We start from the raw sequence: 24,492 nt of genomic DNA on the forward strand, positions 1-24,492 counted from the left end.
GGTTTTCGTCTATCATGAAACCTAGGAGTTTTGTGCTAGGTACAATGCTGATGGCAGTGCCATTTCTGGATTGAATGGTAAAGTTCTCTTTTTGTAGGGGTGTGGACTTTTTGGGGGCAAAGATTAATAGTTTGGTTTTATTGGCGTTCAGAGCAAGGTGAATATTAGACATCCAAAATTTCGGTGGAAGTGAGGATGTTTTGGGTGAGTTGTAATTCTGATGAGTTGTTTGCAGTGCAGATTACAGTGGAGTCATCTGTGTACTGGATGACTGAGCCTTGTGAGAGTGCGGTGTGGAAGTTATTGCTAAATATTCTAAACAGAAGTGGGCCTAAAATGGAGACTTGGGGAACACCAGTAGTGGTGTTTAGGAAAGGGGAGTAAGAGTTTTGCCATTTGGTTAATTGTTGCCTATTAGTGAGGTAATCAGAGAACTAGGTTAGGGTCTTAGGTGAGGTACCAATTAGAGAGTTTTGTTAGAAGAAGAGACTGGGATAGAGTAGTGAAAGTTTTAGAAAGATCAATAAATAGTGAAGAGATGGTTTTACTAGCTTTGTGGGCTTGGTTGACAGTGTCCATGAAGGATATTAGGGCAGTGGTGGTGTTATGTCCTGGCCTAAATCCATGTTGGGTAGGGGAGAGGATGTGGTTGTGAGTCAGATGGTGAAGAAGTTGAAAATGAATAAATTTTTCCAGAATCTTAGAGATGGGTGATAGTATAGCAATGGGGTGGAAGTTGGTGGTGTCTATGTTGGGGCCTCCTTTGTGTAGAGGCAGAATATAAGCTTTTTTCCAGATGATAAGGATATAGGATTCTTGGATAGATCTGTTAAGAATTATGCTGATAGGATAAGTGACTGAGTTTCCTGAGATTTGTAGGTATTTTGCGAGTATATTGTCAAGGGCATTAGAGCATGGTTTGAGTTTTGGAATCAATTTTTTAATAGTTGAAGTGGGACTGGGTAACAGAGTAAAGTTAGGAATGGGGCATGTACAGGAGTTAGTTGTGGAAAGGTCTGTGGAGGACAAGTTGGTCTTGGGAAAGGTAGCGGTTAGATTGGCTGTAGTATCTATGAAATAGGAGTTGACGGTAGTAGCAATTTCAATGGGTATTTTATTTAGGTCTGGGCAAGGATTATTGTTGGAGCCTGGGTTTAATAAAGAGGTAAGACAGCTCCAGAATTTCACTGGATTTTGCTAGTGTTGATTTTGTAGTGTATGGTAGTATTCTCTTTTGTTTTGTAGTACAAGGTGCTTAACTTGGTTTCGGAGCTGCTTGTAATTGGGTTTTTGTTTTTTTGCTAGACGTTCCACAATTTGTCCCTGTGTTTCATGAGAGCCTTAGTAGTTATATACCTGCAATTTCTCTGTTACACACCATGCATGCCATATTGCTGGGTTCATCTCATTTGGTTAGGTGTTTTTTTTTTTATAGTGTTGATTTGTGTCATGTGCTATGAATATATGAGACATTCTCAGTGGATAAATCTTAGTCTGCTACTGTTTTGCACATGTCCAATATTTTCCGGGATGGTGAGGACATTATGTGATTATAAAACAAATCTTTTCTAATTTAAAGTCTGTTTTACATATTTCAGTTGGCATGCTGAAAGAGGGACACAGCAGACCTCTCAACCAATCGTGGACAAATTTCAACAGAATCAGGGACAAGTCATGAAAAAATCAGGGACACTTTTTAAATATTAGTGCTGTTAACTTGAAACATTGACAGAATCAGAGCATATAAATTAATACACATTTTCTGAAGTAAAAGAAGTCTATAACTCTTAATTATTGTCGTTATTCATTAAGTGTAATTCACCACCTTTCCTTCAAAAGTCACTAGTTTTAGGAGGGATTAAGAGGGACAAAGCTAAAATTTGAGTCAAAATCAGGGACGTCCCTGAAAATCAGGGACAGTTGAGAGGTATGGGACACAGAATGCAGATTCCATATACTTGTCACACCAAATTTAATTGCGCTAGCCTTAAAAATGTTAATGATTGACTGTATCATGGAATATATATGAATAATGATCACAGAATACTTTGTCAACACTTTATCTTTTGACATCCACAGCACTGGGAATAAAATAAGTTTAAAATACGAAAAATGGAAAAAAAATGTTTTCGTGAAAAACAAGGACCTATAACCAGAGGTCACAATACCCTGAACCACAATTGTTTTTTTATTCAAGATTCAAGGTTGCTTCAGGTTTTGAAAAGTCAAAATCCTAGCTGCAGCATACATGGTTGATAAGACAATATCTCTGACTTTAGAGACAGCATTTTTTCAGCTGTGTGTGTACAGCATAAGTAAGTGTTGAGGAATTCATACATGACTAGTAATTATGCATCTGGCATTATACAGTATGCAAGATCTGTACTGAGTATTCACATCAGTCTGCTGTTTGCACAGATGTTCGCCACTATAAAGTTTCTCACATATACACCAATTATGGTATGAGATACTAATACTACAGATGACATGGACTAAATTCATCAGAAGATGAAACACTGTTCTGTCAAAACTGAGAATATTAACCAGATTAGACATCTTTTAGTGGCTGATCATGCCTTGGTCTCATCACAATTTGATTATTGCAACAGCCTTAACATGGGGATGCTTTACAATGAGCCATACCTCTCAACTTCTTAAAGCACAAAACCATGACAAAGCAAAAATAATGAGGCAAAGATCCAAAATCAGGGTTAGAGTTCAGTCATTGTTCTTATAAATGTAGAAAGTTGCTAAATCATTATTTTGCATGCATTTTCTGAGGGACACAAAGTATGAAACAAGAACATATACCATTAGTTAGTGACATCAATCCCAAATGATTTGCCAGAACACCATAGGTTTTGTGAGAAACAGACAAAACTTATTAGGCAAAAATCTGGACATTTATAAGAATCTGGAGAGATGATAGGTATGCATTGAGCTTTATTGCCTGTAGGTAATGGAGAACTCCACTGCATGGCAAATGAGTACAGACAAAACAATTCATCATCCTTATACATTCAGAGGGCATGTAACAACTCATGGTGGTAACCATCCACTGGCTTGATACCCTTCTGTTCATTTGCATACTAACAGCCATGTAAATTATGTTTAAATAAGAGTGTCTACTGTAACGTGATGACCAGTTCTAACAATGGGGAATCCTAACAAAAAAAGTGAATACATCAAACACAAGAATATTTGAAGACAGAAGACAACTATTCATTCCCTTTTGTAACAAAGAAAGGTACTTGCGTATTATCGCAAACAGATTTTCGCGGTTGCGAAATTTGTCCTGTTTATGAGAAGACAGGTTAATTAAGCTGAAAGCAGGAGTGGAAGCAAGTAAGGAATACTGTGGCACACACTGTATGAGGCAGGGAGAAGAATAACTGCCAATTTTTCAACTCCTGCCTGGCGTGTCTCACTTGGCCGGTGAACTCAGCACTGCAACAGCACATGGCAGATCCTGCCTTCCTGATTACAAGCGCAGCAAAGGCAACTTAATCAGGGGTATGTCGTATGGCCAGTAGTCAAGTGTTACTGTTTCCCACTGTTGACATTTGTCCGTTAATGTCGTACAAATGTCAGGAAATCTGTTTGCTTTTACAATGAAAGATGTTTTAGCAAGGGTTAACAAACCAAACTGAAAATTGTCAGTGTTGCTGTTGAAGTATGCACTTTACTGCCAGCACGGGTGGTGCTATCTCTTCCCTGCATTAACATATATGTGAACCTTTAGTACAAAGTCAGCTATACCCTTTCAATTCCCCTTCAGCTCTTTGTCTGGAATTCAGACATGAATGCACCTTCTGTCATTGACAGGGTTTTTTAACCTGACATGCATTTTACTGGCAGCATGTGTGCTGCTAATTCATTTCTACATTAACTGTAAACGTAAAGATGTATACGTGAACCTCAAGAAATATAGAAACATTCTCAAAGAATTACAGCAGGTTTACACCGCTCAGTTACTATGAAATGTCAGCTTAACCCTTTCAATTCCCCTTGAACTTAACCCTTTCAATTCCCCTTGAACTTTTTTGCCTTACTTCAGGCGTCAATACATTATGTGTTAGTGGTAGTTGTTTCATCTTTTAGACAGTAGCCCTGACAATTGAAGCGTGCGTGTGTAATACATTGCAAAACAGATGGAAGACTGGTGCAATTGTTTTCCTTCCAGACTTGAATCAAAAGTTATTATTCATTATTTCTTCTTCTTCTTCAATTCATTAGTAAACATGTAAAAAAACAGTTTAGGGTGTTTTCTGCAGTAGTTCTTACTATAGCATGTGATTTCTGCAGCTGCAAAAATCTGGTTGTGATAATACATAAGTACCCAAAGAAAATCATACTCTGCTATAGGAAACCCATGCACTCTTTAAATCCAATGGTCCCTCCTTGCCACAAATGCCACTAATCGACAGTCAATAGGCAACTTAAAGGAAGTCTAAAGTACTAAGTTACACCAGTTAAATTAAATTATCAGAAGAACCTTGCTTTTTAGAGTATAATCTAAGAGTTAGTTAATTAGTTTAATTTATTCTTTTATTCATTCATTCATTTGTTAACTAGGCAAGTGGGCTTGTTAGAGTCCCTTTTAAGCCTAACCCAGGCTATAAGGCAACAAAACATGTCTAAAAAATTGCAAGTGCAGAAAGCCAGGATCATAATTGAAAATGTACATACAAATAAATACTATGTTACATAAATAGAACATTTAGTTCTTGATAAGCTGCACAAAATGCAAGAATATAACTGGAAAATAATCACAAAGACATACATTAGAAGATAGGCTATGTATTAAGTATAAAACAGTATGAACATTGTTACCTTCTAGCACATTGTCTGAGTAGAAGCAAGTGAATAGCAATAGGTTTTGTATGACTTATCGAGAATATCTGATGCATGTACAATAAAACTTATCCTGCAACTGTTGCTTTAGATTTTTTTTTTTTTTTTTTTTTACGAAAACAGTTCCTTTGGCAACGTGGATGCAACATGGGGAAAAAAATAGATCTTTGAAATGTTGCTAACAAATTTTTCTGTCTTACGATTGATGTTATCCCTTCAAGTCTTTTAAGATCATTCATCGTAATTAAATAAGCAAGCAGGTGTGCTATTTATGATAAATTTCTATAAGGTACAGTATGTTATTAATTGGTTCTTCAAAACTGATGGCCAAACAATTAAATAAAAGTCAATGAAACTTTTTTGAATGATTTGAGGAAATGTGATCACGTAACTCAAGTCATTCTAAAAGTGTTGCTAAGGTAAGTAGAAGAAGCAAATTTTGGCAAAGCAATACATTGTGTTTGTATTTTACAATGATAACAACACCCAAGTAATTTCACAATTTTCCTTTTTTCAGGATTTAACCAAAGATCATACATCGGACAATTTATTTATAGAGTCTGACAATTTACTGCATTGCCCTGTATTGTAGGAATGAACTGTTTCTTATTATTTCTGTCTCCTAAATACCTACCTCTCACTATTTTCCTCACTCGTACTGTAGTTCTTCCTGCCCCTCTATACCCTGTTTTCTGGGTACCCATTTACCCTTTCTTACCTTGTTGCCTCTACCTCTTTCTGCACCTCCATGCCCACCTAACCACCTCCCTTTTCCTGTTTTACTCTCTCCAGCTGATTTTCCCCTTTCTGGCTCTGTTACCATACTAACGGAACAGTTTTTTTTTTTCAATTTCTTTAGTCTTCTGTTCAGTCCCACTATTTATCTGCTTATCCTAAACCTTCCTCCACACCACCCTCTGCGGAACAGGGCCCCTTGGATTTCCTTCAGGAGACAGCACGGAACTGGAAGCATACACCATTTTCTGTAAAATAAAGTAGCTGTTTTTGCCTACTGCATTGCCAATTACTTTTTAGTTTAAAGTGATTGTATCAGAAAGGTCTGCACACACGCCAAGTCATCCCCCCACAGCCTATTCTTCTTTTTTTCCTAGTCACCTTTTTTATTTTAAGTGTTTTCTACACTTATTTTTAATGTCCCTGTCTGCCACTAGATGGCATCATTGACTAAGAAAAACTAGATCTACAACTGTTGTAGCTCCCGCAGCTATTTTTCTCTTGGAGCGTGACCTGCTAAACTGAATGTAGCTATTTAGCTGTTTAGATGTATTTTATTTCTTCTAACGTAGTCCAACAGTCTAAATGCTGCTCTTGCTGTCCAAGTTAAGGCAGTGACTACATATAACTATGGCCGTTCTTTTTACAGGAACTTTACACATTCTACATACTTTGTCCTGCCCTAGCTTCTGTACCTTTTTTCCCTTTCACTCAGCATTGTGTCTCACTGACATATCTGCTCACTGAATTCCTTATAGATTGTTTTTCTTTGTGCCTCTCGTAGCTGGGTCATCCTGCTCCGTTCGCCCTTGCTATACTCGGGCTCATTTTGCTCCCCTACCCTAACCGCATTCCCACTCACCCCCACATTCATTGGATTTATACTCTCTACCCTCCTCCCCCTCCTCCAATTAGCCAATCCCTCATACCCCACCAATTAGCCCCTCCCCTCCAACCTACCATTGCCTCCCCAACCTACTTTTTCCCCTCCTACTCTACTTCCTTCTCCTTCTCCAAAACTACTTTACTTACTGTACTATTCCACTCTGCCTTATCCCTTCTCTATCACTACCTCTCCTCTATACTCTCTACTCAAATATAACATCTTCACTACTACACTTACACAGTCACCTTATAATTCCTTCAATATGTCACCCCTTTACCTTACTATCCCCCTCCTCCTACTACTATCACTGTCAACATCATACCATACATCACTGCATTACCCAACACCAACACTTACCCGCTCTCACAGCTACCACTCAGTCATTAACCCTCCCACATTTCTCATCTCCCTATACCTATTTCCAATCTCTCCCTCCAACCTCTTTATGATAAAAACATACCATAATGTATGTCTTTCCACCTCTATAACACCTAGAAATCCCTATACTCTATTCTTCTGATTGCTTGCTTTCCTTGATACACTACTCTTGGATGGTGACATCCACCCCAACCCAGGACCTACATCCTCTACCTCTCACAAGCAATCACCCCCTACTCCACCCCCTCACACACTACCCCAATTTCTCACTCCTTCACCTAAATCTCTAACTATCTTTTCTCGGAATATCCAAAGTATTGTTAATAAAATATCAGCATTGCACACTTGGATCTATCTAAACTCCCCTCATATCCTAACCCTCTCAGAAACCTGGTTAAAACCTCACATATTCAACTCTGAAATCCTACCCCCAGGTTACAACATCTTTCATGCTGACAGAACAAACAAGAGAGGTGGAGGTGGAGCCATCCTCTACTCTAACCAGCTTACTCTCTCTCCACTCAGCTTCAATACCCAGCTTTGCTCCTGCAGAAATCCTTATTGTAAACTGTCATCAACTTTCTTTCCTGGCTCACCCAACATGTTCTCTATGAAACCATTATACTTGGAGATGTCAGCATTGATTTGGCTTCACTCTCCTTCTCATCTCCTACTCATAGCTTCAATCTATTTGTTTTCCACCAACTTATATCCTCCTTTACCAGGACCAACAAAAACTGTACTACTGGTTCTATAATAGATTGGATCCCTACTTGTCACCCCAGTCTCTGTCATAGCCCTGGCATTCTTCCTAACTCTCTAAGTGACCATGCCCCTACTGATATTCATAGACATTTCAAACATTCTCCCAAAGAACACCAATACAGAGAATGTTGCAATCTGATTCAATTCGATCCTGATAAGTTCAACCCTACACTGTCCAACATCAACTGTACCTTCCTTCATAACCTCGCCATTAATGATGTTGTAACTACTTTCAACAAGATATTCCTTGATGTACTGAACTCTATGGCTCCTTCCGGAAAAATCAGGGTAAAATCAAACTGTGCTCCCTGGCTCACTAAGCAAACACAATCTATTATGAATCAGAGGGATGCTGCCCCTACTCCAACATTACAAAGAACTTAGAAACTTGTGTAAAAAACTAGTCATTAAAGACAAAAAAAAACCATTCTTTAACTCCAACCAAGGTAGCCCACACAATAAACCCACCAAAAAGATTTTGGTCTACAGTTAATAAAATCCTCTAATCCAGCAACCCTCCAACCCCTAACTCTCCATACCCCCACAGAGAATGCTGCTCTATTAAACAATCACTTTGTAGAAACAACTCAAAAACTAACTCAACAAAGTCTCACTGCCTCTTCCCTGCCCTTACCCCCCAGTCCCTCTTCCCCCAATACTTTCTCCTTTCAACCTGTTCCCACTGCATTCATCAAAACACAACTGAATAAATGCAAACCCTGTTCTCCCTCAGTTGATAAATTATCCCCCTCACTTCCTTAAAATCACTGCCATATCTATAACCTACCCTGTATCTATTCTTATAAATCACTCTATTACTGAAACCCTTGTCCCTGACATATGGAAATCCTTTCTCATTATCCCTCTCCATAAAGGAAGAAATTCCACTGACCCATCAATCTATTGTCCCATTACTATACTCTCCCCCTTTTCAAAATTCTTGAAAAATGTGTCCACACTCAACTACTTAAACACTTGCAGGATAACAATCTTCTAACTGCCACCCAGCATGGATTTAGACCCTACCACAGCACATCTACCACACTACTCTTATTCACCCAAACTGCATAAGAAGCCCGTGATAATAACCGTCTAGTTTCCTGTCTATTGTTTGATCTTTCCAAGACCTTTGATACAGTCTTTCACCCCAAAATGATATCTAAACTTTCTGATTTCCATCTCTCTACCCCCTCTATAAATTGGTTCTCTAGTTACTTATCTAATAGACAACAATCTATACATTGGCAATCTGTCACCTCCCCATTTCCACCTGTCAACACTGGCATTCTCCAAGGCTTTATTTTGGGTCCCCTCTTGTTCAATACCTTCACTAACAGATTACACTCTGCTACTAACCTCTCTACACTCTTACAATATGCCGATGATGCAACCTTTATTACCTCCACCCACAGCATCCCAGAACTCCTTGCTCTTACCCAAGACACCATCACCTCCATCGAAATCTGGCTCACTAATAATCAACTAATATTAAATCCAAAAAAGACAAAACTTCTACTTTTATTTCCTAAAACACTGGCACATCATAAACCCTCCTTTCCCATTAACTCACTTAACAATGCTATCATCAGACCTGAACCCTATACTAAATTACTTGGTGTTACTATCAATGATGAACTAAAATTTGACATGCATATCAATCACTGTAAAAAAAAAACACCAAAAACCTGGTCTTCTTACCGTAGTCACAAACTACTCTCATCCTCGACCAAACCCACCCTTGCCATGTCTCTTCTTTTACTCTTCTGTATGTAGCATCAGTCCTTACTAACCTCAGTCATCTCTCCTCTCCAAATTAGAACAAACTTACAACAAAATAGCTAGATTTGCCTCCAATCTACCCTATAAATCCCACCAATGCCTCACTCTTAAGTCTTTACAATGGCCTGAATTCCAGAATCAACTTCATCTTCCTCATTTACATATTATTCACTCTATTCTCTATAACCTCACTTCCTTTCCCTCTATCTCTAATATTGTATCACTATATAACCCCTGACATCAGCTTCACACATCTGACAAACATCTTCTAGACATCCACAAACCAATAAAAGATATGGGAAACTCCATATGTAAATTCTCTGTCTTTCATACCTGGAATGCCCTTCCCCTTAATATAAGAAGTATTCCCCATAAAGCTCAATTCAGACTCAAGCATTTTTGAATATAAATGTTTATATCAATAGATTTCTATAAGAAATATGCAATAGAACACTGTAGATTTATTGATGACCTTATTTTTGTGTGTGAAGGGGGTGAACCTATGGTAAATAGGTTCATTTCAGATTTACAAAACAATGGGTTAGGGTTAAAATTCAATGGCATGCAGGTAGGAAGTAAAGTTATATTTTTGGACATCGAACTAGAAGGTAAGGTGGGACAACATATACAGACAAGGGTTCATAGAAAATTTCCAGATGTTAATCATGTCCTAAATAATGAAAGTTGCCATCCGGCACATTTAATTAATTCACTAACTTACAGTGAATTTTTGAGAATATCTAGACTAAGCAGCAATGATGTTATTTTGTGAGAAGAAAGGGAAAAGATGTGTGTACACTTTCTAAGTAGGGGTTATGAACAATATAGCTTGGAGAAGGCTTTGAATAGATTGATATATAGAAATAAAGGTCTGATAGGTTATACTGAAATACCTTGTATGATATAAAAAATAAGAATAAAAACAAAAGTAAGAGGCAAGCTTACTTTGTTACTACATATAATGTGGTGACAAGGGAAATATTTAGAGTGATTAAGTATTATTGGGAAATCTTATTAAAAGATAGAAGGTTAAAAGTTATGTTACCATATGAGTCTATATTGTCTTAAGGAAGGGGAGAAGTTTAAGGGACATGATAGTCCGTAATAATTTTGAGTTTCCTAAAGAAGAACTGTTATTGGAGTTAAGACCATTGGGCAGAAGTACAGGTGGTAAACGTTCTATTCGCCAATATGTACTGCCTTACTTTGATAAGATTAATGATGTAACATATACTCCTAAGCAGTCTATAAGCTGTAATACTAAAGGGGTTGTTTATGCATTGAAACGCTCTTGCAGTCTTTTTTATATAGGTGAAACAAGAAAGTCATTCAAAATAAGAATGCAAGAGCATCTAAGGGATATAAAACATAAAAAAGTGGACAGTCCAATAGCACAACGTTATATGACATGTTATGAAAGTAGAGGTGATTGCCTAAAGGGTACAATTTTGGAAACTGCATATGGAGGGGATGAAACAGAAGTTAAAAAAAGATTACTGCATAAGGAGACAGTATGCATTCTGAAATTTGGAACTATGGCTCCCAATGGGTTAAACCTTGAATGTAATTGGAGGGTGTTTTTGTAACCAATGAGTTAATTAATTTTACTTCATTGAGTAATGTGTTATTTATGTTTTTTATAAGAACTGATATATATATATATATATATATATATATATATATATATATATATATGTATATACACACACACACACACACACACACACACACACACACACACACACACACACACACACATACACACACATATATACATATATCCACTTTGGGGAGCAATCATGGCACTGCCAACTTTGCTTAAGATGTTGCCTGATGAGGTCTTTAAAGGAGGCTTTGGATGATGTGCTTTGAATGCTAGTAGGGACAGAGTTCCATTTTTTATCCACTGAACTACTATATGAGTAAATCCAGCTGAGTTTATCTAATCATATCATGCCACGGTGGTACGGCAGTAGCATTGTTACCTCACAACAAGAGGTTCTCCCGTTCACTTCTCAGCTTGGCTTGGGAGTGCCTTCTGTGTGGAGTCTGCATGTCCTCCCTGTGGTTGGGTAGCATTCGAAAGACATGCGTGTGTAAATGGGTGTGCCTTCGTTGAAGGTTGGGTGTCGAGCTGGCACCTTGGCGTTTCATAAAAATCTACTGCTGATCATTAGTGGACCGGAGTTCCGCTGTGGCAACCCCTTACCAGGAAAAAGCCAAAAGACACAACAACAACATAAGAACTGATCTGTGCTTATATTGCTATCTCTTGAAGGCTTGTGTAAGCCAAAGCACTAAGATCTATTAAAGACATTGTATTTTAGAGGCTTCAGCTTTTTTCCTCTCTGTGGTTGTATTTTTTTTGAAAGTTTATTGTCGTATACAAAATAGCTAGATTTGCCTCCAATCTACCCTATAAATCCCACCACTGCCTAGCTCTTAAGTCTTTACAATGGCCTGAATTTCAGAAAGAACTTCTTCTTCCTCAACTACATATTACTCACTCTATCCTTTATAACCTCACTTCCTGTCCCTCGATCTTTAATACTGTATCACTCTATAACCCCTGACGTCAACTTCACACATCTGACAAACATCTTCTAGACATCCATAAACCAATGAAAAATATATGGAAGTCTATATATAAATTCTCTGTCAATCATACCTGGAATGCCCTTCCCCTTAACATAAGAAGTATTCTCCATAAAGCCCAATTCAAACTCGAGCTTAAAAACTACCTACTAAAGACCTGGTCCAGTCCTTGTCAAACTCCTACCTGGCATCTTACTGCTCTCTTCCTAACTCTACATCCTTACTCTAAGCATATTTCTTATTTTCTAGTTTCTTTCTAATGAGTTTACTACTGTATACCTACATCTTGTTCATGTAAATATTTTTGCTCATGGAGTTTATTGCTGTTACCTGTATATATTTTTGCATATAAAATATATTGTTGTTACTGTAATATCATTCTGCAATCTAGAACACAACTGTATAAAACAGTGGTTCTTATTTTTGATTTATAACTTTTTGATACTATACCATTGTAAATGTATCTCTTTTTTGTAATATTGTTACTTGTATCTGGAGCTTTTCTCCTTGGGTCTCCACTGAAAATGGGCCCCTGGTTCAGTTGGATCAAACCGATTAACAAATGACAATAAATAAAGAATAAATAAATATTTATAGAGTCAAGTGTAACTTACATCTGCTTTCAGAGACTACTTTACTAGTTTGCATCTGTCTGTAATTTTATTAAGTGAACATCCAAAATCAACAGCTAACAGGGAAAAAAATGGTCTCTGTAGCATATGGGACAAAATCAGTTGGTCAGTTTAGATCATGACCAATACTGCTGGAATGTTTCTTTCTTTAAGTCATTCAGCAATCCAATCTGTCTAACCGTATTTGCATTACATTTTTTACCAGTGATGTCTCAACGTTTTTAGAGAATGTCAGCAATACTTATCAAACCATAATTAGTTGGGTTCCTTCATATCCCCAAAACTAAAGTGGGGAAATATGTAATTTCTGTGTAGCTCAGATGCATATCAGTCTCTCAAGGCCTCATTACCTAAGTTATCAAACTGCTTTTTGTTTGTTTCTTTTTTGCTACAGTCCTCCTCTGACCACCAAGCTTTCCAACCTGTCCACTTCAATGACTTGTTTGTTACCTCTGGGTGAGAGCATTATGGTCCACTTTACCCTAGGCATAAGGGCTAAGCATACTGGGAGAGGAACCATCATTATGAGGAAAATCTTTTTTTTTCTTTTCTTTGCAGCCCTGACTCCCTGAGCATGCTCTTTAGTGTACAGGAAATTGGCAAGCAATGGGATTTTCTGATGTACAAGATCAACTGGCCCTGCCACGTTTGTAGAAAAGCACATCTGCATGATCCTCTGTCTCCAATGGGAATCCTACTGTAATGAGTATATCCACTGCCATGCATACCTCATCTCCCTGTAAAGAGATGTGTGCAGGCATAAGTTGCATTGCTACCTTCCCCTTCCCTGGTAGTTTCAACAGATACCTGAACAGGAAGTCAAACTTGGGCCACCTGTGTTGTAGTCAGAGACTTAGCCCTCTTCTCTATTGGAGCCAGGCTAACAGATTGACTTAATTTTCCAGCAAGATAAACCGTAATTAAAACATGTTTCATCTTTTAGTCTCTGTTGAATTTAACCAATATGTTAATTTAGTTCATAGTAGATAAAAAATGGTCAAGAAATCATAGATTATAATTAACTTTATAATTAATCAAGTATAGTGACCTAGTTAAATGATTTCCAATCTGTTCTTTCAGTCCATTAGCAAATGGAACACGCCTAACATCTCTCAAACAATCAAAATTGTCACTCCTGAACTCTACACTACATTTTCTATTTAACTCAATCAAAAACCTTATGACTTTATTTGCTACTTAATATTTCCAGTTGCAGTATACTTTCCTAATACTAAAAACAAAAAAAAGAACCACAGAAGCCAAATGCAGATAAAATGATTAATGTTCCGGGTATCTCAGCTTCTCATCTTCAAGGGATCCCTTGAAGGTAAGATACTGAGATACCAGTAGCATTAAATGCTTTATCTGTATGTGGCTTCTGTTTTTGTTTTTAGTATACCTTCCTCTAGACTAGCTAGTCTCATATTTCCTCCTTTATTAAAGCATTTTTGCTAAATTCCTGTTAGAACATCATGTAGGTTATTTACATTTTAAGGTGACATTTGTTTAAAGGAGCAATTGCAAAGATCTGCTTCTCTATGCATTTGTGCTGCACATATACTGAGTGGCTGAAGTCCAAGAATTAATATCACAGTGAGTTTTGCTACAATGTATTGTGCAAACCAGCACTGTACTTTTTTTTTTACTTTTCTTCACTATGGTGTGTGATCTTACTGATATATATATAATTACTAGGGCTGTGGGGATATGTCTATGGTTTTTCAACTCACTGTTTTCAGCACATAATTCGAGATGAATGATGAGAGAAAAAAACTTGCCTTACATTGGCATAGGGATGTTGTAGAGATCTCACTATAGACATAGTCTGTAAAAAATATCCAAAATATTCAAACAATCATTAACATTCTTTTCAGAAAATTATTGTTTCCATATACAAAAAGATGAAACCCCTATTCATTTATAATCACAAAATTGCATTTTTAAAAAAATATTATCCTAAACAATGCAGTAATATTTCACATTATATTGTTATGTTAAGCGTCACGGCCAGAGATGCAGCCACACACTTCTCTCCACTGCAACTAATTGATATATTATGTCCAGGGCATGTTCACGTGATCTATAGAACTGACCCCAATTAATATGTACCAGAAGGCCTATCATGTGAAGGACAATTAGTCTGAAGAACATATGGAAAATGTTCACCACTGCCACCTTGAGTTATGCCACACACCTGCCACATGTAAATAAGCTTTACCTTGGTCTGAATAGCTGCAGGGCAGAGCTATAACCATGGACTTCCAGGGATTTCTCCAACCATGCTTTCAGCCTATCAATGCTATCTTAACAACTGTAAATAAAACTTAGCCAAAATAATGTTGTTGCAAATATATATAGACACACACACACACACACACATGCACATACACACACACACACACACACACACACACACACACACACACACACACACACACACAGTCACAGGACAAATGACAGCATTAATAACTCAATAATTCTGTACAGATACCCTTATACTAATAAATAAATGACCAACTGCAAACTGTTGAAGATGAATAAAGGATTCTTTGCTGAAAATAATTCAAATAAACAATGCACTTTGAAAATTTAAAGACATACACCATGACAAAAAGCTAAACAAAAAAAAAGAGGTTTATTTGAACAGATAGATGTTAATTAGGAAAACATTATATGTTGGTTTTCTGGTTCTGCTACTACCACAACCACAAGTTGAAGATTTACCATGAAGTGTCTACTTCTGATTCTTAAAGGCAATTAGAATTTCATAAGACGCAACTGAATTCCAAGCTTAAGCTCTTAATCAAGAAGGTCTATTAAACTCTTCAGAAGTAATGTTCTCAATGAGTCAAACTGCACTAGATATACTGTGAAATTAGAGGAGTCTCAGTACTTACAAAATGTCCAAATCCAAAGGGGTGCCGACAAAACATAAAACACTGAAAAATATTTATTTAATCCATTTCATTTTAGACTGGGTCCCTGGTTCTGGTGCTCAAGCATCTTTACTTCCTGTGTTCTGCAGAATTCAACCGCAACCATCCACTCTTCTTTGAAAGGACATGGCAGGTTTAATACTTGCACTTGCACTCTACTTTGTATCTTTGAAATCAGTTCTAAAGCTGTAATATAGTTATCAAAAAAAATGCATGATTCTTATTCAGCTTTATACAGTTTACATGCTGTTTGATTTACTGGAAATAGCAATACCAAGCTACATTTTTTGAAAAATAATTACATTTGTTTCAGGATAGTTTTACCCATAAGCAGAGGGGTTAAAACCCACTCATGCTCCTTGTTAATTTGATGCTGAGTATACACACATTCAAATACTGAAATAAAACTCTAAACCTGAACCTGGTTGACTTTTTCGAAACAGTCACTAGAGCCATTGATGAGGGCAAAGCAGTCCATACAGCCTACCTGGACTTGGCTAAGGCCTTCGACACAATACCCCACTCAGGCATCATAGATAAGCTCACCAGCTTAAACGTAAACCCTTATGTCACTAGATGGGTTGCAAACTGGCTAAAGGACAGAACCCAGAAAGTTAAAATCGCTGGAGCAATGTCAGACTCAAAGCCAGTCACAAGTGGTGTCCCACAGGGATCTGTCCTGGGACCCCTCTTGTTTGGCATTTATTTCTCAGATGTTAAAGCAAACATGGGAGGGTTGTGGCTGACAAAGTTCGCAGATGACTGCAAACTAGGTGCCATAACACCAGCGGACACATACATCCTACAAAAAGGCCTCACAGAAACGGACAACTGGTGCCGGAGTCACGGCCTTAAACTAAATGCCAAAAAATGTAGAGTCATCCCCTTTGGGAAAAACAAAGTACCCACAAATTATCACATAGACAGCAACCCACTGAGTACGGAAAAAGTAATCAGAGACCTAGGGACCCAAGTTGACAGCGACCTCTCATTTGACACCCACGTTGCCAAAGTGGTTAGAAAAACATTCTACCTTGCACACCTCATCATGAAGGGATTCACATCCAGATCCAAGGATGTCATTGTACCCCTATACTCCTCCCTCATCAGACCCATGATTGAGTACAATGCTCCATTTGGTATGTACCTCACCCGGCATTTGCAACAGCTGGAGAGACCACAAAAGTACATCACCAAGAGGATCAAGGGTCTCCAACATATGTCTTATTCTGCCAGACTAAAGAAACTCCAGCTCTATTCAGTAGCATACCGCCTGCTCAGAGGTGATCTCTGCCTGACGTACAAGGCCCTGTCCAATCAGGATCTGATGGACATGCTCCACCTCAAAAAATCCAAATCCATCAGGGCCATGAGAGCTAATGACTTAAACCTCGGCACAAGTATGAATAGGACATGCTGGAGGGATAGATTCATAACCCAGAGGCTTCCCATGCTTTGGAACAAGATCCCAGTTCATGTTAGGCAGAACCTCTCACTGACTCTCTTCAAGAGAAATCTTGATGAGTGGATGGGAGATCGTAAGTTTACCCCAGGGGTCACATCTGTGTCACTACTAGACAGGGGCACAGTAAACTAATTCTATTATATAAGGGGGCCTTCATTGTGTCACTACTAGACAGAGGCACAGTATTCTAAATCTATTCTGTGCATTTTTGTGCATTTTTGTACCATTTCATGGGGTGGCGAAAGCCACATCACTATGGCTAGGCTTACAAATGCCCCAGGGCAGATAGCCTAGTACTAAACTATGAAACTATGAAACTATAAGGCATTCCCCTCTTTATACTGAGGAAATAAAATTCTGACACTTTCTGACATTTTCATCAAGGGTTGAGCTTTTCAGCCTTGCTGTTTACATGCACTGGGTGGATGGTCAGCATCTCCTTCCCAGGCTGGTGCTGTTCTTTGATTCTTTTTCTATGGGCAGTTTATGGTAATACTTCTTCTGCTTCCCTTTGACACTGAAATCTCTCTGCACTCCTTTGCTCGTTGCTCGCTTTCCATTTCCACCACAAACCACTACATTTTCTCACCATCGGTGAGGTATTACATCTTCATCGCCATCTTTACTTTTCGCAGTTCAAGCAACATTTGAATTTATCTGCTGATGTACTAAGTTGCTTTGCTTTATGCTGTGCACTTACAACCTCCGCCAGGCTGTGTCCATGTTACGTGGACTAAGGTTCAACTGTTACCAATGTGGCTATTATCTTCTTCTTGGTCAAGCTGACATTCCCTTGACTTCACATTCTCTAAAGAACTAATTTTGTCCATTTTGTAAATCAGTCTGCCTAAAAAATAAATAAGGCTCTTCAAGTGTATACCTCTGTATATATACATTGCTACCATAGGAGTATATGCTCTTTTTTGGAGCTGCCACTGTTTTAAAGTTGTATAAGTTCATTTTACACTGCCTGCACTGCTGTAAACTAATTAATATGTCACAGGCAGATGTCCTGCAGTCCATGCCACTGCTGTCAATCAATTTGTCACAGCAAAGGGTATTGGTTCATGATTTGTTATATTCCATGCTACTGGCTATGTTCCCCTTTCAAGAGTCCAAGGTTCTTCTTTTCAGATGCAGAATTGAAATGCAGTTTGTAGTCTGTAGTCACTCAGTTCTGTAAGCAGTTGGAGTTTATTTGTGACAATAACTTTTAAATGGAAGTAATAGGAGAAAACAAACAGAAGTTTGCAATGTATGTTTGAAATCAGTCCCGGACTCCAAATAAATTTTATAAAATAAATAATAAATAAATCATTTAAACGACTGCATAACTCTTATATAGCATTACACATTTTACACATTCTACAAGCTACATAATTTAATAAAAACAATTAAAGGCTTTGCATAACTTTTACATTTCTTCTAAAAAATAATTACATTTCCTGTATCTGTTCATTCATCCTGCAGTTAGATATATCTTAGAGAGGAAGAATCTAAGAATGTTCAGTTGGCTTTAAATCATTAGTACAAATAGGTTTAAAATGTTGTCCCTTTACGGTGACTATTATAATCTCATATTAAAACTGCTACAAACTAGAAAATCAATAAAAACCTAAGCATATCCACTAGAAGACGAATTATGTTTACAATTAAGTCATAAGATTATTTCAAATCTGTCAGAAAACATTTATGTCAAGAAAAGCCATATTTTTAAAAGTATTAAAAAAACAGTATGGTATTAGGTAAGCATCATCTCTGGTAATCTATCACAACCCACAAACTTAGTAGCTGCCTCACCAAGTATGATAGCAACCAGAATAGCTTTGAAATGAGTGTAAAAACATTTCTTGCCTGTCTTACAAGAAATGAGGCTACTCTACCTATTCACCCCCTTTCTTTCTCTCTGTCTCTCCCTCAAATACGGAAAAGCTGTTTTTCAAGATTTATATCTTTTTATAGATGATCATAGAAACAACCTGTACATGTAGCCCAGCAAATGTCAAGAGACCTTCCCTCACCTAACATATTTGTGAATAATATCAGTATTCAACAAAATCACATAATAACGTGATTAACATATTTCCACACAGATTAATGACATGCAGGTTCACAGTAATTTGTTCCTTAAAATAATTATATTTAAGGACTTTAAAATGTGTTCCTATTTCTTCTTGTCCCTTAAAAAAACAGCTCAGTTTACCTATAAAATACTTGTGGAGCTTTTTAACATTGTCCCTGCGGCTAAATGTTTTACGTGGCCAGTTTGGTTTAAAATACTCTTCATGTCTTGGAGACAGAACCAGATCATTATTAATTAAATTCATACCTTGTTATAGGATAGATTTGTAATTAACTAACTGTACATTGCTTAAAATTGTTTATACCAACAAGTACTGTACTTATACATTTACAAACCTTGAAATACTTGTGGGAAACATCTCAATAATCCTTTCTGTGTAGCTCATGTAAAGCAACAAACTGTGATATACAAACCAGTCATCTAATTTATTTTCTCCCTAAATCCTGAGTCATAAAACTGACACTTCAATGTCCATTCACAAGCACACACTTCTTCATTTCTTGCACTTCCCTATTACTTAAAGCTCTTCACTTTTTCTAAAGTTGCACTGCTTCAGTACTTTTAATAGCTGTGCCTTTAACTACATCTCTACATAAATTCAAGACCTAACATTGACATGTAATGCTGTTGGCATATAACTGACATCAATAGCAGAATTTGTAATTTCAGTTTGTTAGCCTGACATGCTGGAGTTTCATGCCTGCGTAACTAAATAAAAGTAGTATGATTCAGATAATAAAGCTGCCCGTAGCTTATATTAAAGAGAAGCTATTAAAAGAAGCCCCACACATGAGGGAAATGTTATGTAATATGGCAGGGCCAACATATTAATAAAGTAGCCTGCTGTGCATTGTTTTCCAAACAAGTCCTTCTGCCAATCAGTGCCACATATCAAGGACACTGTCTAACAAAACTATAGCACTGCTACCCACAGAAACTAAATGAAATCAGTGAAACTCAGCTAATAAAGCTGTTCTCAGCTTCTAAAACACAGAATGTATTGAAAGAAAGATCACACCATAAGTGCAATACTATTTAAAACAGAAGGTCTTCTCTTTTTAGTCTGTCATAATAATGAAGGATAAGTCAATCAATGGAACAATCCCTGTTGTTATTCATTGTGCATTGCCACAGCAGAAACCCCAATGAAACTATTGTTACCTATATTATTCAAAAATTATTAAAAGAAGCCCCAGACTGTGATCAGAATGCATGTTTAAAATAGGTCTGCCTGTTAACAGGTGCTCTATCACCCCCTACTATAATGATGGATGAGTCAGGCAATGTGATAAGCCATTCTGTCCATCACTTCTTACCATAACGGAAGTAGTCTTGAGAAAACTATAGAGTATCTTCCCACATAAATTAAATAAGATCAGAAAACATCAGCTAGCAGAGCTGCCCCCACAGCAGGTTCCAAAAAAAAAAAAAAGCTACTAAGAGAAGTACCATATGAGAAGGCTTGTCCCACAAATTAAGCATCTTTTCAACTACCCATAGAACAATGGGAGAATTAGACAATAGGACTAGCCCTTCTGTCAGCCAATAATCTTTGTCAAGGAAAAAGTCCTTACAAAATATATTGCTCGCATATGAAGAATCAAAATTCTGTTAATAAAACTGCCCACAGCTTACATTTCACAACTGTCACTGATTCTTTTCCTTTGGAGTCGGCACTAGCTGCTGTGTGTTTGCATGGTGTGTTTTAATTATTCATGTTAGCGTCTTTGAAATAATGTTATGCTTTTACACTCTGCTTGGCCACCTTAGGGGTAGCTAATATTTAACAGGATGTGGCTGGAAACTGCTGTTACCCAGTCATTTACATAACAGGCTCAGTACTTTTAGAACATTCTAGCATAAAGATTTTGGCAGATCTTCACAGTGGATGGTCAGAAGTGTAGTTAACTATTTTTGTGATTGGAGCCACCGCACTTTAACAGAATGATACGTGTTAGTTATACACCTACAAGCATATTCTACTTGAAACAGACTGAAAAGTCATTCAAGTTAAATTTATCATTTAACAACATAAACATGCATGACACAGAAAAAGAAAAAAAAAGTAAATCAAAGTGCCTCTATTTTTCTGAACACAGTTTTGTAAAGAAGTAAATTTTGTATATAGACTTGCAGACACTTACCTGTCACATATTTTTCCAACCGTACATCATCCTGTTAGTGAACAGTTTAAATGGAGGGATTCAGAAACAATTTGTGTAGTGTACCATGCTTACTTGCATGTTTCACAAACATGAGCAGGTTACTGGGATTTCAAATATTATACTTATGCAGGATGGTGTGTGGTATGTAGCACGTTAAAACAAGATGGAACAGGTGTGATTTAGAGAAATTGCTGATGGATGTTGTTCAGATAAAAAGATGCAAGTACAGTTTGCTGCGTCATGTTAAAATCTATCAATGTGCCTAAAAACAGTTGACAATCACAGCACAATTGATTCAAATGAACCAATTTTATATGCAGTAATCAATGCTGTGAACTATAAATTAAGACAACATACATGGCTATCACCACAAGGGCATTAGTACCTTTCATCTGTGTTCTAATTGACTTGTCACCTCTATGATCACTTCATATTGGACTCACCTTGTTAAGCACCATCTGTAACGTATGGCACCCACATACAGTACCTCAAAGAATCAGTGCCTAATCTGCAGTCTTGGACATTAAGGTATGTTTTGCCTTTCTAGCATCCAACACAGAAACCTTGGTGTTCTTCCAGTCATCCATTTCAAGCAACCTGGGCATTCTCCTTGGTGTCCTTACACAACGTTTACAGTCATAGTTCATTCTCAACAATCATGCAGATGAAAGCCACCACCATGCATGGCATGTATAATGTGACCCTCCACATCTTTCCTGAGCGACATTGACTAAATGCATTCTGTAATTAAGGCACCAGCTGCTCAAACTATGGTTATCCTCATCAACAGGAGGGGATGCCATCCTTTACATTTTTAGATTGCCTGCAAAACAAATGGCCTCATACTGACCATGTACATTACACCAACTATATGACACATCTTACATTCATTCCTTAATTCTTTCAGACATGATTTTCCAGAATGGCATCTATCTGGTAAAGGTGAGAATCACAGTACCTAGCAATGCTAAACTCACTGTATCTATACTTGATGTTTATTAATCCCCATCAAAAATAATGTATTTCAAGTCAGGATACCCACTATAGCTATGGATGATGACAGTACTGTGCATCTGCATACATCAGGCAAATGCTGTTGTTGAATATCTACTTCGACTTCTCATGAATCACTTCAGATGCCGTAACATTATGGGGGGATGTTGTAGTGCACACCTAATAAAGCTAACAAGAGCTTTGTTGCAAATATGTCATACTACACCACAGCCTACTCCTTGTCATGTGTCTGTAAGCAACTGTGCATCTGTGGTATATACATCTACTGGCTTATTTTATAAGAAAATTCAAAAATAAGATAGCTTAAGTAAAATTCTAATATAATTGGTCAGCCATAAATTTCTTTAGCCATTTCAAGATACATTATATATTTATTTCTAAGGCTTTATCCTGGTAGTTTACTGTCACAGATATCATATGTATATCAAATTGTTGACAGAGTCATGAAAATATGTGTATTGAGTATACAGCTAGGTTTAGGCACAGATGCATAGGCACATCTGTAACTAATATGGATAGTGTTCTGTGTGTCTTACTTCATTGTGTATATATGCATCTGGCAACCTTATTAGCTTGGTTACCTATGCTAGTACCATCATGCGAAAATTCATGGAATTATCCTTACTGTTCACGTGTCTGGGTGTTTGTTTATCACTAACTGTGTATTTTCTCATGTTCATGCACATTTTTACCTTGTCTTCCGGGTATTGTTTTACTGTCACAGATATAGTGCTGACTAGACTGTGCAGATGGTGTTTCTTGTTCAGATGTTCAAAAAGTGCATTCACACATGACCCCTTCACAGGAATTCTGTTATACTGGGTATGCGCTTTGCCCTGTATCACATTACCTGCACTGGTCCTGGTTATTTATCCTTGCCCTTCCTTGACCTCACTGCCTTACTTCTCAACTGTCCAAAAGTGTAGATATTTACCTCTTATTCTGATGTGTTCCTCATAAAATGTGTGTTTTTTTTGGCATGCAATTGAGGACTGATGTCACTAAATAATGAAAGCCATTTGAGTTTCAGATTTCATATCCGTTAGAAAATGCAAGCTAATGCAAAACCTTTTGGAATATTACTATCTTTATTTATAAGACCAATATTTAAAAATTGTCCTTATTTTGGGGCCTTTGTACCCATATTATTTTAGCCTTTGTCCAGATTTTTTAAGCTTTCAGGCTGAGAAGTAAGCTCCCCGCACTCCTTTATTTGGATGAGGTTTGTTATCCATGGAATTCTACTTCCATGTTACATTGTAAAGGATGTCTCGACATATCCAGCATTGCACTCCTCACCATGTAAAGTGTACACTGGACAGTAATGTATGCTACCTGGCTACCTGTGAAACAATGTGCTGAGATTCTACTTACCTCTCAACTATTTATATTTATCAAGACTGAGACCTTCCCCCTACTAGTCTTCATGTTATTCAGAGATGCACCAACATACAACCTTAGAAATCTTAACTCCGTAGGTCCCTCTCCTCCAACCACCCCAAGTAGCTTCACTTCACAGACCATGGTTTCTCAGCCCTTATTCCAAAACTATATTAAAAGACTCTTTGAAAATACAGCCACTCTCTCCAGTCATATAACCTAACCTCTTTCTACCTTCTTCCCTCTATGTACCTTGATCTAACACTACTTTTCAATGTGATTCTTTCAGCATGCTAAATCTGATATCCACTCTGTATATAATGCATATTGTATATATTGTCTTTTACCAATCACTCTGTATTTAATGTCATGTATGTATTGAATTTATACCCTCAAACCTACTCTGTTATTCACTTTGTTTACAATATATGTATATATTGCATTTTGTAAGTCACTTTGTATATAAAGTCATGAATCTATTGTGTTTATTCTAGGCTGAAAATGAAATGGGTCCATTGAGATCAGTGTTCTACCCCATCTAACAAATTCAAAATAAATGCTTCTGAAATCAGTGTTGTGTTAATGAATATTTAACAGCTCCCTTATTCTTGATAGGTGAAAATTAGCATAAAGTTTGAATTTTCCACAACTAACCTCATTTTTATAATCAATGGGAATATTTGGATATTAATGGACATACATCTAACAGCATGCCCTCCTTGTATTTACATAGGTTTCCTCCGGGTACTCCAGTTTCCTCCCACATTCCAAAAATGGAAGGATTGTACACTCTAAATTGGTCGCAGATGTGAATGTGCATGTAAG

General features: G+C 37.3%; 1 protein-coding gene across 1 annotated transcript in view; it reads right to left on the bottom strand.

Moving 5' to 3' along the window:
• TMEM275 (transmembrane protein 275) overlaps positions 1 to 24,492 on the bottom strand; it is a 712,265-nt gene that overhangs the window by 380,292 nt on the left and 307,481 nt on the right. The window lies entirely within an intron of this gene.

This window comes from Protopterus annectens, chromosome 10.part0, assembly GCF_019279795.1.
Source record: "Protopterus annectens isolate FY-2018-M chromosome 10.part0, PAN1.0, whole genome shotgun sequence".
Taxonomy (NCBI): Eukaryota; Metazoa; Chordata; order Ceratodontiformes; family Protopteridae; genus Protopterus; species Protopterus annectens.